Consider the following 18,316-nt stretch of genomic DNA (forward strand, 5'->3'; position numbering starts at 1 on the left):
TCTTACTGGTCACCGTCAGTGCCTGAATGGAGTGCCAGTCTAAACGTATCTTCCTGATCCATTCACGTCCCAACAGCGGTGGACCACCATCTTGCAGAACGTATAAATACAACTTCTGTATTTCCTTGCCGTTGTATACAACAGGCACCTTTATTTTCCCTTTTGGGTATACTTTCTGCCCCGTATATGTTTTCAAGATAATGGATGTGTCTTTCAAAGGTATATGCGGAAATAGCCGCTCGTAATCCCGTCGACTTGTGACGGATAGGGCTGATCCTGTATCTTGCTCCATTTTAACTGGGGACCCCGCTATCGTGAGGGTAACCCAAATGGTCTGGTAATCTTCTTTGGCAATTACATTATGTAATTTGAGAGAGCTTAGTCTCTTGTTTCCGGAGTCGCTATTGCTCTTCTGGTCTTTGGAGCTACTGTCCGTCATCATTTGTACCTTTCTGTACTTTTCCTTGTTGATTTTTTTCTGTCAGTGGATTTTTTGTTTCCAGATCGGCATACACGTGTAATGTGTCCCATCTTTCCGCATTGCCTGCATGCTTTGTCCTTGAACCAGCAGTCCCTCTGGTCATGGGTGGATCTGCCGCAGCGATAACATCTCTCGAAACCCCGTGTCATTTCATGGGTGCCGAAGTCCTGTGGCTTTTGCTGTATCTCTGCAGCTCCTCTTGCTGCTGCTTCGTATGATAAAGTCACACTGAAAGTCTTGTCCAGTGTCAAATCTTTCTCAGAAAATAGCTTTTTTTGTGTTCCTTCACTTAGGAGACCACAGACGAATTTGTCTCGTAGAGAATCTGCCAGTCCTGTCCTGAATTGGCAGTGTAGGGTATCAACAATCTCCTTAAAATTCTTGTCCATCAGTTTGGCTGGAGTGATTAAGTTTCGTAACAGCCCGTATGTCCTTGCGCCCATTAGATTTAGAAGTACCGATGCCTTTTTATCATCTTTTATTTCATTCGCTGTGCAATATTTCTCCACTCTTTCCACATATGTGTTCCAATTCTCCACATTACTATCGAAAGCAGTAATATTGCCAGTCAAAGGCATCCTGAAAAAAAAATGGCGCCTCCCGCGCTTTCCTTTCTTCCCCGCAGAAAAAAAAATGGCGCCTCCTGCGCTTTCCCGCCGCTGCTGCTGCTGACAACGCTGTTCTCTGCGTTTTTTTTTTACACAGGTATTTTTAGTAGGTGGAGACTCGTTCCTGCCGGACTCTCTGGGACTTTTCCCTCCCTCTGCTTGGTCCGAATGCCGACCTGCTTTGCAGCGCCGGCCGTCTCCCGAGTGCTCCACCCTCCGTCTCTGTTTGCCTCCGCCTTCGCTGCTCGGCCCCGCTGCAGAGCCAGCCGATCGAGCCCCAGCCCGCCGCCCAGGAAGGATTATTGCAGTACCTGCCACCAGCTCGGCTAGCTGGTGAAACCACAGCTTTTCCCTTTCTTTCTTGTTTTACTTCGACTTTCGTCTGAGGAATCGATCTCCTTGAGGTGCTGCCGAATTGCAGGTAAGTCCGTTTCCAATTCGTCGCCACTGTTGTATCCATGTGTTAATGAAGACACGGAATGCAAGAGTTGGTTTACAGGTGTTTACTGAACAAAGTCTGGAGGTGAACTAACAGATACAAGTTAATATACAGGCTTATATAGCCCGAGTGGCCATTACCGGCATTACAGTACACAGGGGGCTCTTAAAGGCACATACACCACAGAAAAATGCTGCAAAGAAAAAGAAAATTTTATCCCCAGTCATTTAAAAAAAAGAAAGGCCAGGCAAATGAATGTCCAATTTGTCCCAAATTTAGTACCCAGTGACATGACTAAACCTAATTTACTTAAGGTTACTTTGAGATCCGAAATCAATTGGTAGCTTATTCCTAGGGGGGAGTTTTAACCTTAAAAAAAGAAAGGTGGGTTGGGGGCATGTGAGAAGCTAAAGTGTTAGAAATCTGAATCCCTCAGTGAACCCACCTCCAACCCACCCACTTCTGGGTTTTAAAGGAGGTGGGACAGGGGGTTGGCAGCCAATCCGCTGCCAGGAAGCGGGTCACCTATTTAAATAGTATAATGAGGCTGGAAGCCTCAGCTTTAACCTCCATTTTGAATTTAACTTTAGGTTTTGCAGGCCTCGTGAAACCCACTGGCTAATGCAAGGCGAGGACTGCTGCATCGAGGAGGTAAGTGCCTTTACACATACCCCCTGCATCCAGCGACCCTGCCTCACCCACCCCTGCACCCCCCACCCCGATTTCCTCCCCAGGCCTCCAATCTCCCCAAGAGTCCATCCTCCCCCCCCACTCCCTGCCCCTCTGGCTGCTGATCTTCACCTGACCCCCCCCACCCCCCGTGCTGTTCCCGGCCCCCCAATCCTTCTCGGACTCCACCCCCATCCGTGCTGGTCCTGGCCCCCGATCCTCTTCCGACCCACCCCTTTGCTCCTCTGGCCGCCCTTGGCCCCCGATCCTCTTCCGACACCACTCCCCCCCCCCACCCTGTGTTCCTCCGGCCACCCCACGTGAGCCCTCCCTTGCTACTCTCTGCGGCCTAGTGCCACAGGCTTACCCGCCCAAAGCCGGCCAGCCTCTCAATCTGGCTGGCTGCGGGTGGGAAACAGGCTTCCCATGCAAATCTGGCCCTGCCATTAAATTCAGCAGGGCCTGGGGGAAACCCGTTCTCCCAGGTTTCCCGAACAGTTCAGAACCCCCTCACTCCGAATCCTCCTTCCTCATTAAAATTCAGCCCCTAGCGTCAGCAAATCCTACTGCCCAATTCCTGCATTGTAAAACTTGTTGACACTATCAAAGCAAAAAAAATCCATCGTAACCTGCCCGTGTTCTCAATTTAGATTTTTAAAGATGTGATCTTAAGGTGCATTTATGTTACATAGTATTTACTGCACAGAAACAGGCCATTTGGCTCAACAGGTCTATGCCGGTGTTTGTTCTCCACATGAGCCTCCTCGCACCTTAATTCCTCTCACCCTATCAACATATCCTTCTATTCCTTTCATTCTCATGTACTTATCTAGTTTCCCCTTAAATGCATCTATACTATCACTCTGGGTCAGTGTGAAGCAATTTTACTCCATACTGATGACGAAGTTATAGTATAAATGCAACCTGAATCCAAAGGCAGGACCTGTCTTGATAGCGAAGTGAGACTCCCTGGATGATCACCCCTCAACATCCAATTTACACAGCACAAATTCACACAGTTACTAAATTTGTAGTGTAAATACACCCTAAACATAGCATTCATCAAACGCTCTTTGAAAACCAAGTTCCTCCTCCAAGACTACAACAAAAATACTATAGTTTTCTACCAAAGTTCACAGTTTACTTTTCTTGCACTTGGTGCTCATTTTACAGTGTTCATGATTAGTGATGGTAGAGTTTTAGCATTAATTTCACAATCCATAATCTTGTAGTAAGTAGCTGCAAAATTATTAATCATGCAACAGCCTAGTATAATTTCAATAAGACTGAGAAATTAGCAAACACATTGAATATCTAGATTTAAAAAGAAGCAAAAATAATTTGGTCTAACTACCACATTTTAACATTATGCATGGCATATATGCAATAATATTTAAAAGTCAATTTATAATAAAGTGCATTGCCGAGACTCTTCCTCAATTTTGCTTATATTGATATAAATTAAATTTAGATTTTTTTTCCTTAAGTCTCTTTGTTATGAAATGACTTACAGCTCCCTGATTGATTGATTGTGGCTATGAGTTCAGAGATGAGCTTAGAACCAAGATTTGTTATTGATTGGCTTTCCTTGTGACTAACACTTATTCTGATGCAGGAGAATCTGATTGAATGTAATTTTATCGCAGAATAGAGATGGAATGTGAATCGGTTGCGCACAAATCACATGAGCTACTACACTGACATTTCTCGTGTGTAGTAGCTTTTACAGCCTGAAGTATGGCTGGTTTATTTTCACGCTCTGTGGATGTCATACTGTCAGAAATACTGACAGAATCAACCTTGCATGCTGCTGTGTATGAATCTACCTTTAAAAATCAATGTGGGTTACTTAAATATCAACTGCATATTTAATGGTTGCTCAGCTTTGCAACAAGGGTAAAGTAATCTGATATAGAAAGTTTCTGGCCTAGAAATTGGGTTCTGGTCTTGCCAGGGCTGTAGCGCCAGAAAGTTTGCGCCAGCGGTAATGCGGCAGCGCGCGACGAAAATTCGGGTGCGCCGGGCCCAGACGGCGGCGGGCGCTAAAACCCTCCTTTAGCGCCTCAAAACGGGCGTGAACTTGGGTTTCCCGGCGCTAATCCCCCGCTGCGGCACCCGATGCGGTGCGGCAGGCGGGGGAACTGCAGGCCTCCTCCTCCTGTTAAGGAGGAGCTGCCTGCAGCTGACAACTGTCCGGCGGATTGACCCGACATCTGAGCCCGGCACCTCGGGGAAGTGCCGGGCTCGCATGAGACACTGATCAGGGCCGCGGGGGGGGAATGCAGGAGTCCGGGAAGGGAGGTGCGGGCAGGCGGCCGCCGGGAACGCGGCCGGCCGCCGCTCCACCTTTATGCGCCGGCGCACACTGGGGGAAGACTCTGTTGCCAGAGTCTTAGTTGCGCCTGCCACGGGCGAGGCGGGCGCAACTGAATTTCGGCCTGGGGCCGGGTTACCGCGGCAACCGGGACGCTGCGCACACCGATGACGTCATCGGTGCCGGCGCAGCGCTACCGGTGCAACGCCGATTTAGGGCCCCAGGGAATTTCTCAACTGGCCATAACTCCGGCGCAAGGCCCTCTAGCGCCTCAAATGTGGCGCTAGGCCTACCGAATTTCTAGGCCTCTGTGTTTAACATGTTTCCATTTCTAAAGGCCTGGCTGGTGAACTCGGACATTACTTTCATTGCATCATGAATGCAGTAGACCTAAATAATAATCCTTCATCTTTCTAAACCAAATAGGAAAATAGTAACAAAAAGCGTAGAAGGAAACAGGCTGTTGGAATCAGGGGTAGCTGTATTTCTCACTGAATTATACATGTATGCGACAAGCAGTGGAATAAGATTCTGAAGCAAGAAAAATGAAAAATACTTGTATAATTTGATGTGAAATTGATTTAATTTTTCACAGTCATCAGTTTGGTTTGATTTGAATATGATTTGTTACTTATCCCATCCACAGATTCCACAATAAGGACAGTGGAGATGGTTGGCAGAGAGAATAAATGGTTCCGTCTCTGCTGAATATTTTCTAAATCGTCTGCTGAAAGACCAGCAATATCAAGTATTGCCTTGTTGTAGACTGGATTACTGAGCGAAGGAGTAGCTTTGCATTGGGCAATACCTTGCTGCACAGCTGAGCAAATTCTATATTTTTTTCACAATTATTTGAATAAGCTCTTGGTGACAAATCACCAAAAACGTAAAGGAAAAAAAGACTTTTGGCTGGACTTTTGATAGAATGGGTGCATTTCTCTCGCATTACAAAATCCTTTGGTGTTGATACTTCTGTCAAAGAATTGATGACAACTTTGAATACTTAATCCTATTGGCTTCAGTTGTCTGAAATAGAATAATGCTTTGTCCTTTTCTTCTAAACAGAAGCATGAGACTCTTCACCTTGTTTAGTTAAAAAATATCTTTGTTTAAACAAAATCATAACCCGATGCATAATAACCTAGTTTGAAGAGCTAGACAGTCCAGCCTATGAATGTATCAGTGCATTAAGTCAAAATTGCTCTTTGGTAGGCTGCCTGAGGATCTCAATTTGCAATGCAGGGAGATTCTTGCTCTAGGCAGGTTTCCTCCATTTCTGACCCACAAATGGCCTTAAGGGTAGCCCAAGGAAAGTCTGAGTGTAAGTGTCGGTTGTAGCTAGGATATGAACTTGACTCCTGGAGTGACAGCCCAACTCTCTTCTATTATTCCTTTGTTCCTTTCCCAGTCTTGGAATAGACTGTCAACATCATCTGTGACTCCTCATGAACATACATAGGTAGAAAAGTATATAAATGAGTTTATATTTTAGCAACCAGTGTCATCATGAAGAACCAGGTCAGGTAAAGCACAGGCAAATGCAGAGTAAAAGTCATTCTACTCTTCCACAACAATGTGCCTCAAACCACAACATCCATAACTACATTAATATGAACTTTTCCATTTCCAGCACCCATCTTCCTCGTGGTCTCGGACCTATTCAAGTGTTTATTCAGATATAATGTAAGGGTCCATTCCAGCAGGGGGTGCTAGATAGTGACCAGGACTGGTTGACAATTTTCCTCTTCCTAACCAGAAGTGTAGAAGCCAATTGTAGCACCTATTGTGATATCTTTGCTAAGTCAGCCCAGACTGGGCATTGAACCTAGAATGTTCCAGGGCTGTGTAACTTTACTTTCTATGTAAACCCATTGAGCCACAGAGGGAATCCCACAGAAAAACAAGCTCTGTGGTTCATAGTTGACCGTCTACTCCATATTCTCAGTGCTTGAGCTGCTCTTAATAGGAATGAGGTTTTTATGTGTTCAGTATTTATCTGCTCACTTCAATGAATTAAGGTAAAAATTCAAATCACTAAAATATATGTAATTATTGGGACAGATTTTGTGGCCGTGGGGAACAAACGGCACCAGGTATTCCTTCCATTTACATTTGCTCACAGACTTTCTGTGGGGTTTTGCACTGGAATTTGCTGTGATTAGAAATCCATTTCAGCATGGCACCCTCTACAGGGGACCTGGGACCTGTATGAACAAGGGCAAGCAATTGTATATCGCCTTAACTAATCAGATTGAAGAATCCTTACTGAGCAGCGCAGAGTCTGAACCAGGAAGTGTCTGTTAAGCATATTTAATTCAATGTCAAATCAGGTACAGAAAGCGAAACAAAGAGAGGGAAGGAAAGATGAGATTAAGAGAGAGAGAGATAAAAGAGACAAAGAAAAAGTTTTAAAAAAAGTTTTAAAATCTCCAACAATAATTAGAATCTGAAGAAATGAGACTCCACAATTGTAAAAGTTTATTTTCAGTGCCAGAGATGTTGTTTGGCAATAATTAAGATTTATCACGCCGTTAAAAATTCACGTACACTGAAATGGACAAGCGCTAGCTTTTTCTGGTGAGTTTATTGGGTATCTAGTGGGTAAGTGTAGCAACTTCATGCCATTCCTTGTGTTTCAATGCCGAGTCTCTTGGTGAGATACTGTATAGTGCAGCTGCTGGAGGAGCAGGGCAACTCAGACAGCAACTTCCTGATTTCCATCTTTAACTGCGTATGTGCGGTCGGTGGAAGTTGTTGTCTGATTTACTCCATAATAATGGTGAGCACTGATCGCCTCACTGTTATTTTTACTGTGAAATCCGGGCCATTGTGTACTGTACAAATATAATATTGGAAATGTATTACCTCATAACTGCTTCTTATTGTGAAATAAAGGGTTGAATAAGTGTTTTAGCTATACCCTAAAAGATTTCATAGGGGATTAGAAATAGTCATTCTGATAGCAACTGCATTAGATTTAAAGTTTGAACAATTACTTAATACTTTTTTTATTCACCATCTGATATTTTAGGTAGAATTCCTTGTTAGCAGAATGATTATATGATTTTAAAAATCTTTTATGTTTGTCAAGTTATGCTCTTTTGGCAAATGCTAAGTGTTAATAGAATACAAGGCAGCAATCCAGAAGAAATGCTTTTGCAGCAACATTAGCCCATCTGTTAGAAGAAAAGACAAACAAATCCGAGAAAGTGAAAAGTAAGGGTAAAGAACCAGGGCTCGATTCTGTTAGGAGCTCTGCTGTTCGGTGTCATTCTATTTGTGGTAGTGAATTGCATACACTTAACATACAATCCAATTCTTGAGTTCTAGCTTGGATTAATCTGTTCAAAACCACTGTTACTATATAATTAGAAGAATACAATGGGTACTATAGAGATAAATTTCAATTTGATAGCTAAAGAGAGAATTGGAGAGAATTTCATCTTAATTCTGATAAGTTGTAAAGTGTCAAAATTCCACATACCCATAATTTTGTGAATACCCCTGTACTATAATATAAAGTACAGATACCAGAGATGGCGAGCAGGAGTAAAAAGTTACCTCATGAACTTTATCTTCATTTAACTAGAGGATGGTCAACCACTAATATAACATTTTGGAATACAGTAGCTGTAAAATTGATCTGAAATTATTAAATATTAATATGTGACTTCACAGGGAGTTACACCTTGTACATATTCAATTACGATGTAGCATTTGGCACAGTTGTACGAGTTCATGCTGCTGCAAACAGCTGGCAATCTCCATGCCCATCGAGTTCCTGATCTCAACGGTGCCACTGTGGGTAAGCACCAGATGGAGGTCAAGAAGAGGAAGGGAAAAAGAATTACATAGGATTACATAGGATATATGGCACAGAAACAGGATATATGGCACAGAAACAGGCCATTCAGCCCAATCAGCCCATGCCGGCGTTTATGCTCCATGTTATAAATCTCATCATTTATCAAGAAACTACTCATGAAATAACGCTGGACGGCCAGCTGGTGACGCCGTCCAAGGAGTATAAATACTCGGGCGTCAGCCCCAGCTTTCCAGGGACAATTTTTAAGACAAGCAACTAGTGAAGTACAACTAGACCTCCATGTTCTGAAACAAGTTGATAAAAGCCTTGCTTTATGCTCAAACCAAGTGCGTAGTGAGTTTTATTACGTCACTCCACATGAGCCTCCACCCGTCTTTCCTCATCTAAATCTATCGGCATAACCCTCTATTCTGATCTCCCTCATATGCTTGTCTAGCCTCCTCTTAAATGCATCTATACTATTTGCTTCAACCACTCCCTGTGGTAGCGAGTTCCACATTCTAAGGATAAGGGGTAAGCCATTTAGGACAGAGATGAGGAGGAATTTCTTCACCCAGAGAGTGGTGAACCTGTGGAATTCTCTACCACAGAAGGCAGTAGAGGCCAATTCATTAAATATATTCAAGAAGGAGTTGGATATATTTCTTAAGGCTAAAAGGATCAAGGGGTATAGGGAGAAAGCAGGGGCTGGGCACTGAATTTGGATGATCAGCCATGATCGCATTGAGTGGTGGAGCAGGCTCGAGGGGCCGAATGGCCTACTCCTGCTCCTATCTTCTATGTTTCTATGTTTCTATTCTCTCTTTGGGTAAAGAAGTTTCTTCTGAATTCCCTATTGGATTTCTTGGTGACTACCTTATATCCTTATATTGATGGCCTCTAGTTATGCCGTTCCCCACAAATGGAAACATTATCTCTCTATCCACTCCATCAAAATTCTTCACAATTTTAAAGAGCTCTATTAGGTCACCCTTCAGCCTTCATTTTTCAAGAGGGAGTGTCATCCCTGGGTCATGCATATACCTCCTAGAAACAAGTTTGGTAAAGGACACAGAGGACGTTCCTCTTGAGCACATATAATGGGCTAGAAATTGGGTACCTTAGTGCCTCCTGTTAGCACCTCCAGGGGGCACTAACGGGGCACAAACGACTCTTTGCCCGGGCGCGGCGCCGCTAACAACTCTCTAAATTCAGCGGGAGTTTAGTGGCGGTGGTAACCGGTAGCACCCGCTCCGCTGCGCAGGTGCTGTTATCACCGTGCGCAGCGCTCCGTTTTTGCCTCGCCTGCAAAATTGGCCCGCGCTCCCTGAATCTGCTCTGAGCAATGACAGCGACTGATTCATGGAGCAGGAATGGAGTGGCAGGGGCTTGCGGGGTGCTAGGTAAAGGGGAGGTGGGGGGAAAAAAAAAATCATCCGACTTACTTGTCGTGGCCCATTGCGTCTTTGAATGTGGGGTCCGTGCCGTGATCTGGCAGCCTGGCATTCCCCTTGAGTGCCGGGCTGCTGGCATCATACCCCGCTCCCCAGTGGTCCAGGTAGGGCCCCGCAGAGTTGTGGTCTTGGGCCCTCCCCTTTAATGAGGGGAAGAGCCCTTCCATGCGGCAGCGCTACGTGGCCCAGGGCATAGCGCTGCAGAAGGCACTGCCCCAATATTCGGGGTTAGCGCTCTAAGTAGGAAGTGGAGTGCTTGAATTAGTGCTCCACTTCCCTCTTGGGGTGCTAAAACTGAATTTTGCAGTCGCTGGTGCTAGTTAGCGCCCAGGCGATGTTAGCGCCCCAAAATGGTCGATACCAAATTTTCCCCCCATAGCGTGTTCTGGGGATACCAGAAAAAATAACTTTGGGAAGGTTTTAACGTTAAAAAAAAATTATACTTCATTCATAAATTAAGTAAAATGACAATTCATACACATTTTACGTTAATTTGAAGATGTATCTTGTAATTAAGCTTTTTGAATATAATCATATCAAATTTCTTTGTTGTTCAGTTTAGTAGCAATGTTAACCTCCATTAAAAGGACCGATTAAGGAATTTCCTATAAAGTTGTTAAACGTTTGTTTGCTAATATTGAAAAATACCTATTTTTAAAGGCCGTTGTGCAATGGTGGTGTAGTGCTACTGGATATAATAGGAGGACCCCATGATCATATATCTGTTAAAGACAAAAATTCTCCTGTAACTTAAGTGTATTAACAGCCCTGGTAATTGAATTGCTTACTCAGTACAGCAGATTAATGTTGCATTAGATTTACTGAAATGTATTTTTAAAAAGTTGTGCATAGGTTAAAATTGTACCTCAAAATTGAGTAAAACATTGAAGGTATGAAGAGTATGGAGCATTTAACTATGGCCAAAAGAAAAGATCTGTGCAAACAAAATATAAAAATTGTGATTTTATATCTGTAACCCCAATTTCATGTCCTCTTTATTTACATTTTTGCTATATTATGCATCATTCTCTGACCAAGATAGATGAATGACCTGGTCCTTGCCGAAACTTCAAGGTGACATCTGATTTTCTCCTTCCATTCCTGTGAGGAGGCTCTTCATCTCTGCATCTCTAACAACTCAGTTGAGATCAGGAACTCACTATGTGGCCATATTTTGTTTTGTTTAAATACTTTCTTCTTATGGGCTATGATAAAAATACAGTCCTCAACATAAGCTTATAATGATGCTATAATAGCCAGAATCAGCTGCAGGATAGTAACAGAATAGAATCCGTGGGTGAGAGAAATGTGCACTCGTGCATGTTATATTGTTCCACATTGTGGGAATCCATGACTTAAAATAATTTGGCAAAAAGTGTCTTTGTGAACAAGCTACTAATTTTTGCAGTTTAAAAAAAAATACACTGGCAGGCTTTGTTTAATTTTTTATGTAGCCAAGTGGGAAAATGCAGTGAATATTTAAGTCCACTAGATGGCGTGGTTCATTTTCCCCTTTAGAATTTGAAAAAAGGAGAAAAGGGTTATGGGAAGGGCCATGTGATGCCAAAGGAACCTCCCCTTTCTTCACAGCCTCCATTTTCTAGATCCAGCGTGGGGGGTGTGCTCTGAGGAGAGTTGGGGTGAATATGACTTTTGAAATGAACTTAGTCTGCGTAAAGTACAACTAAAACAGCATTTAGTGCAGCCAGACATAGTTTTAAAGTGATATTGTTTCCCAAATCACTCGATATCACGGGGATGCTTGTAGATTGTCCCACCATGTGCTGGTGTTAACCTTTGTTAAAATTGTTGTTGAGTCCTTGGGGCTACGTTTCGAACGAGTTTAATACTTTGTTTGCTTGTAAGAGGTGACAAGTGATAACGGGACATACGAATGTATGGTATGATATGTTTTGTTTTGTATAATGATTGTTAGTTAATTAACTGCCTTCACCTGTGGTTTGCCTCATGTTCTGTTTTGCAGCAAGCCACTGCCGTATTTTGTCGACTGTGTTTTATGTATTTACAATTTCATCCTAAACCTAGACCCAAGTTATTAATACAGAATAAAAAACCCCAAAAACGAAAGTTCGTGTCCTGTGCTGCTCCATTTCGCCAGGCTACACATTTTGGTACCAGGAGTGGGGTCTGTTAGCTTGGAGTTTCTCAGGTTTGGGAAAGTTACATAAAATACGGCAGTGGGGGAAGAGCGGTGTGGTGCCAAGTGGACCTGGAGACGGACGGAGAGTGCTGCCTGGGGTTGCTAAGGAGGACCAGACCAGACAGACGGGATCCAGAGGGCGCCAGGACCAATCTGGGAGAGGACCCATCAAGGCACCGAGGAGGGACACCATTGGAGAAGAATCGTCGCAGCGGCCATCCCATTCAGTGACTGTCAGGGACTTGTGAACTGAGTCAAAATGTTAGACCCTCCTGAGGAGGCGGGTGGAGCTCACAATTCGGATGGTGAGGACAATACCTCTAGTGTGGGTGAGGGCAACCAGATAGATGAACTCAAGGCACAGATTTCAGAGTTGAAAAAAAACCATGACCAAGCAATGGCAATTATTGCCACTCTAGGTAATGGGGCAACCAAGTCATATGTGTATGTACCCAGAGAGCGTCAGATCCAACCATTCAGTGGTGAGGTATCCAAAGATAGTCGTTCAGTTGATGAGTTCATTGAAGAGGTTGAAAGTGTACTACGAGCTAGAGATCAGACTCCTGCAGAGCAGGTAGATTTCATTCGATCTTTGTTGAGGGGGGCAGCCCTACAGGAAATTAGGTTACGGTTGGGTGGAGAGTCTAAGCAGCCCAGTGACCTGTTCAGTTACCTAAGGGGGGCTTTCACCGAAAAACGCAGTGAGTCCCAGCTGTTAGAAACTTTCTATGGACGCAAGCAAGAAGAGGGTGAAGATTTCCGAGAATACTCACATGCACTCTCTCAGATTATTAGAACTTTGGTAAAGCAATCACCTGATGCTGTGCCGGACACAAAACGGGTTGTCAGAAACAGATTTGTTAATGGTGTTAGAGATCCCTCACTCCGGAGAGAGTTGCGCAAGTTTGTACGAGACAACCCCCAGTCTACCCTGTTCGATGTACGTGAGGAAGCTGTCTTATGGTCCTTAGAAGACCAGCCCTGTAGCACTAAAGTTGCAAAGAGCAAGAATGTAGTGTGTGACAGTACGGGGAGGGATCTTCAGTGTTCTGCCATTGGGGTACCAGGCAGCCAGGCTGTCACTTTACAGGATGTTCTTAAAGTGGTGGCGGAACAGGGTAAAGCTATCGGGGAACTAACAGAGGCAGTACGGGGTCTTGCTCTACAGAAGGAAAACACGGGTAATGACAAGGTTGGGAAACCTAGAGCCAAGCCAAAGTTCACTGATGAAGGTCAGCCTATTTGCTTTAAGTGTAACGGGGCGGGGCACATTGCCAAACAGTGTCCTCAGAAGCACGAAGTAGCAAACACATCCACCAATGCTGGCTGGGGTGCAGGAAAACTAACTCCCTCGATTGCCATGAGCCGGGCAATGCGAGGAAAACCTGCAGGCTCTCAGAACAGTACTGGTATTCGTGACAGATTTCTTGACCGTGCAGTAGGTAAATGTCCAGTAGTAGATCTCAAGATTGGGGGGGTTACTGCTAACTGTTTACTGGATACCGGGAGCCAAGTCAGCACTATTACTGAAGTTTTTTTCAGAGAGCACTTACTTGGGAGGGATGAGGATATGCTGCCTACAACCGGGTGGCTTAAGATCACTGCCGCCAACGGGTTGGACATTCCCTACTTGGGCTACCTTGAGTTAGACGTTGAAACTATGGGCATAACCTTACCCGAATGTGGTTTCCTGGTAGTCAAAGAGCATCAGCAGTCACAGCCTGCAGCACCAGGTCTTATTGGTATGAACATCATCAGCCGATGCAGACAACTAGTTCATGCTGAGTTTGACACTATAGGGGGAAAGTTGGATTCAGATTGGAGGGAAGCATTTCAGCAAGTACAACAGTGTAACATCACTCCAAAGTCATCTTCTGTCCGTGTAGCTGGTAGGGGTGCTGTACATGTGCCTGCGTCTTCCATAGCTACAGTCTATGTAAAGGGACTTAAAACTCAGTCAGGTGGCAGCACTAAAATGCTGTTGGAGCCAGGTAACACACCATTGCCAGGTGGCCTGGTAGTTGTCCCCACTCTAGTTGAATCAAAGGGACATTTATTTCCAGTGCAGGTGGTAAATTTTTCTGAGGAGGATGTGTGGTTAAGCCCCAGGACCAGGCTTGGTATTCCGACTCAGGCAGAGTGTGTAGACAAGGACTCCTGTGAGGTGCGATTTCAACGCATCTCCGCTGACACAGAGGAAGTAACTGTTGGCAGAAAAGAAGGACAGATGACAGACCAAGACATTCAGTTGCTTTTGGACAAACTACACATAGGTGGCACACAGGGCCAACAAGCAGAGTTAGGTGCACTTTTAGCCAGGTATTCGGAAGTATTTGCTTTTAAGGATGAGGACCTAGGCTACACTGATAAAGTTGAGCATGAGATTAACTTGGTAGATGACGCACCAGTTACAGAGCCATACCGTCGTATCCCACCTACACTGTACAAAGAGGTGAGGGACCACATCACTAAGCTTTTAAGAAAGCGTGTCATCCAGGAGAGCAATAGTTCATACGCTTCACCCATAGTGGTAGTTCGTAAGACTGATGGAGACATACGACTATGTGTTGACTTTAGGAAACTAAACTCAAAAACCAGACGTGACGCATTTCCTTTGCCCCGCATTGACGAGAGTTTTGATGCCCTTCATGGTGCAAAGTTCTTCTCGACCATTGATCTTGCAAGTGGGTACCACCAGGTTGCTGTTCGTGAAAGTGACAGGCCTAAGACTGCTTTTACAACTCCTTTTGGCCTTTTTGAGTACCTCAGAATGCCTTTTGGTGTCTGTAATGGACCTGCGACTTTTCAACGACTTATGCAAGCGACTATGAGCGACTTAGTGTTCCACATCCTATTAGTGTATTTAGATGACATCCTTGTGTTCTCTCAGACCTTCCCGGACCATTTAGAGAGGCTTGAGACAGCTCTAAGACGACTGAAAGAGACAGGGTTGAAAGTAAAGCTTGAAAAGTGTCACTTCCTGCAGCAGGAAGTCAGGTTCCTTGGGCATCAAATTTCAGGGGAGGGTATAGGGACAGATCCAGAGAAAATTGCCGCCGTAAAGAAGTGGCCGGTCCCCAGTACAGTCAAAGATCTGAGGTCATTTCTTGGTTTCTGTAGTTATTACAGGAGGTTCATTGAGGATTTTTCTAAACGAGCTGGCCCTCTCCATGACGTAGTCAATGCATGCCTTAGGGAAGACAGCCCAGCAAAAGCAAAACGGTTGTTTGAAGGTTCATGGACAGCTGCGTGCCAAGCTGCTTTCGAACAGCTGAAAGAAAAGCTGATCAGTGCTCCAGTGTTAGGTTACGCAGATTTCACTCAGCCTTTTATTGTAGAGACGGATGCCAGTAACCTAGGATTAGGTGCCATCCTCCACCAGCAGCAGGGAGATAGGAAGAGAGTGATAGCATATGCCAGTAGGAGGCTCCGTAATGCTGAAAGAAATGACAGAAACTACAGCAGTATGAAACTAGAGCTCCTCGCCCTCAAATGGGCTGTTTCAGAGAAATTTCGAGGTTACCTTCTAGGTTCCAAGTTCACTGTCATAACAGATAACAACCCCCTGTGTCACCTTTCTACAGCTAAGTTAGGTGCTGTTGAGCAAAGATGGGTGGCTCAGTTAGCTGTTTTTGACTTTGACGTCAAGTACCGCCCAGGCCGCTGTAATGCAGCAGCAGATGCCCTCTCTAGGCAGCCGTTAGCAGGGGAGCCCGAGTCAGACAGTGGGGATGCAGACTATGATGGTTGTGTGGCCATATGTAATGTCACTCACAAGGGAACAGCTCTAGGACCAGACTTAGGGACAGCAGGAGTCAAGTGCTGTAAAGTCAGACAGATCCGTGTTTCGGACGCAGAAGAAAGTACTGAGCGTAGTGAGTTGCAGGGTAACACACCAACACTTCCCGGTTACTCTAAAGAGGAACTACGTAAGTTTCAAGACACAGACCCCACCCTCAGCGTGTTTAGGAAGTTTTGGGGTGAGCAGCGAAGACCAACTTACAAGGAGAGGTCGCAGTTATCCAAGCTAGTATTATCCACGTTAAAGCAGTGGCCCCGTATTTGTGAGCAAGATGGTTTGTTGTACCGTGTAATCGAGGATGTCCATGTTGGTGAGTGTCACCAGCTACTACTGCCCTCTTGTTTGAAAGAAGTCGTGCTTGAAGGTGTGCATGATCGTATGGGCCATCAGGGAATAGAGCGCACACAGAACCTTTTGAGACAGAGATGTTTTTGGGTTGGGGTGTATGGGGATGTGGAACAGTGGGTCAAGAAATGCGAGAGGTGTGTTTTGACAAAAATGCCCCACCCCAAGATACATGCCCCTATGAAATCATTTCTAGCCTCCCGGCCCCTTGAAGTAGTTGCTGTAGATTTCACCATGCTGGAACCGGCCTCCGATGGTCGTGAGAATGTGTTAGTGGTGACCGATGTTTTCACTAAATTCACACAAGCCTTCCCTACTCGGGACCAAAAGGCTGATACCACGGCAAAAGTCCTTCTCAAAGAGTGGTTCATGAAGTATGGGGTCCCAGAAAGATTGCATTCAGACAGAGGTCGAAATTTTGAGAGTGAAATCATTGCCGAGCTGTGTAAGCTTTATGGTGTAAAGAAAACCCGCACTACCCCACACCACCCAGAAGGAAATGCTCAATGTGAGAGATTCAACAGATCTTTACATGATCTTTTGCGTACACTGCCTCCAGAAAAGAAGCGCCGCTGGCCTGAGCACTTATCTGAGTTGGTGTATGCCTACAATGTAACACCCCATGCTACGACTGGCTACTCACCGTACTATCTGCTTTTCGGGGTTCATCCACACCTTCCTGTAGATGCTTTATTAGGTCAGGAGCAAGTGTTAGACAAGAAACATGAGTGGTTGGTTGTCCACCAAGAGCGTTTGAAGGAGGCACATGCAAGGGCAAGAGAGTACACTGAAAAGAAATCAGCTCAAAGAATTGAACTTAACAAAGACAAAGTGTACTGTCCAACCATTGAGGTGGGTCAGTTGGTATACTTACGACACAGGCCTTTGGGTAGGAACAAAATTCAGGATGCTTGGGGTCCTGTGTACAGAGTGGTGGAGGTACAGGGTACTACACATGCAGTTGAGCCTGTAGAGGGCGGTCCTTTAAAAAGGGTCCATAGAGTTAATCTTAGGCCATGCTTAGAGCAAGGGCAGGAAGGTAGTGCAGAAATCCCCTGGGGTTGTCTCCCTTAGCAACAGGTTCACCGCCTTAGGTACTGTTGTCGGGGGGGGTGACACATCGGGGGAAGGCACCAGCAGCCAGGCTCATGGCACCATGACTGGCTCTGTTGCAAAGAAGGGAGGGAAAAAGAGTGGCAGGGCTATAGTAATAGGGGATTCGATTGTAAGGGGAATAGATAGGGGTTTCTGTGGTCGCGACCGAGACTCCAGGATGGTATGTTGCCTCCCTGGTGCAAGGGTCAAGGATGTCTCGGCGCGGGTGCAGAACATTCTGGAGGGGGAGGGGGAACAGCCAGTTGTCGTGATACATGTTGGTACCAACGACGTAGCTAAAAAAAGGGAAGAGGTCCTACAAGTAGAATTTAGGGAGTTAGGAGCCAAACTAAAAAGTAGGACCTCGAAGGTAGTAATCTCTGGATTACTACCAGTGCCACGTGCTAGTAAGAGTACAGAGAACAGGATAGTTAGGCTAAATACGTGGCTTGAGCAGTGGTGTAAGAGGGAGGGTTTTAAATTTTTGAGGCATTGGAACCAGTTTTGTGGTAGGTGTGACCTATACAAAAGGGACGGTCTACACCTGTGCAGAGATGGAACTGATGTTCTCGGGGTAATTTTTGATAAAGCAGTTCGGGAGCATTTAAACTAGTATGGCAGGGGGCTAGAAACCTATGTAGTGAAATAGAGGAAAGTGAAAGGCAGACAGAAATAAATGATAAAAGGGTGAGGAACAAAAAACAAAGGGCCAAACTAATTCATAAAAAATGTGAGCATAAAAAAAGCCTGAGGGTTTTATACCTTAATGCGAGAAGCATCAGGAACAAGGTAGATGAATTAGCTGTGGAAATAGAGGTTAATAATTATGATCTAATTGGGATTACGGAAACATGGTTGCAGGGTGAGCAGGGCTGGGAGCTTAACATACAGGGGTATTCAGTATTTAGGAAGGATCGACAAAAAAGAAAGGGAGGAGGGGTAGCATTGCTAGTAAAAGAGGGGATAAATGCAATTGAAAGGAAGGATATTAACTCAGTTAATACAGAATCTATATGGGTGGAGCTAAGAAATAGCGAGGGGCGAAAAACATTAATAGGAGTGGTATATAGGCCTCCAAATAGTAAAATAGAGGTTAGGGAGGGCATCACGAGGGAAATTAGAGAAGCGTGCAATAAGAGCACA

The sequence above is a fragment of the Somniosus microcephalus genome, chromosome 6 (genome assembly GCF_052327205.1).
Source record: "Somniosus microcephalus isolate GS21.2 chromosome 6, FLI_Smic_1.0, whole genome shotgun sequence".
Classification (NCBI taxonomy): Eukaryota; Metazoa; Chordata; class Chondrichthyes; order Squaliformes; family Somniosidae; genus Somniosus; species Somniosus microcephalus.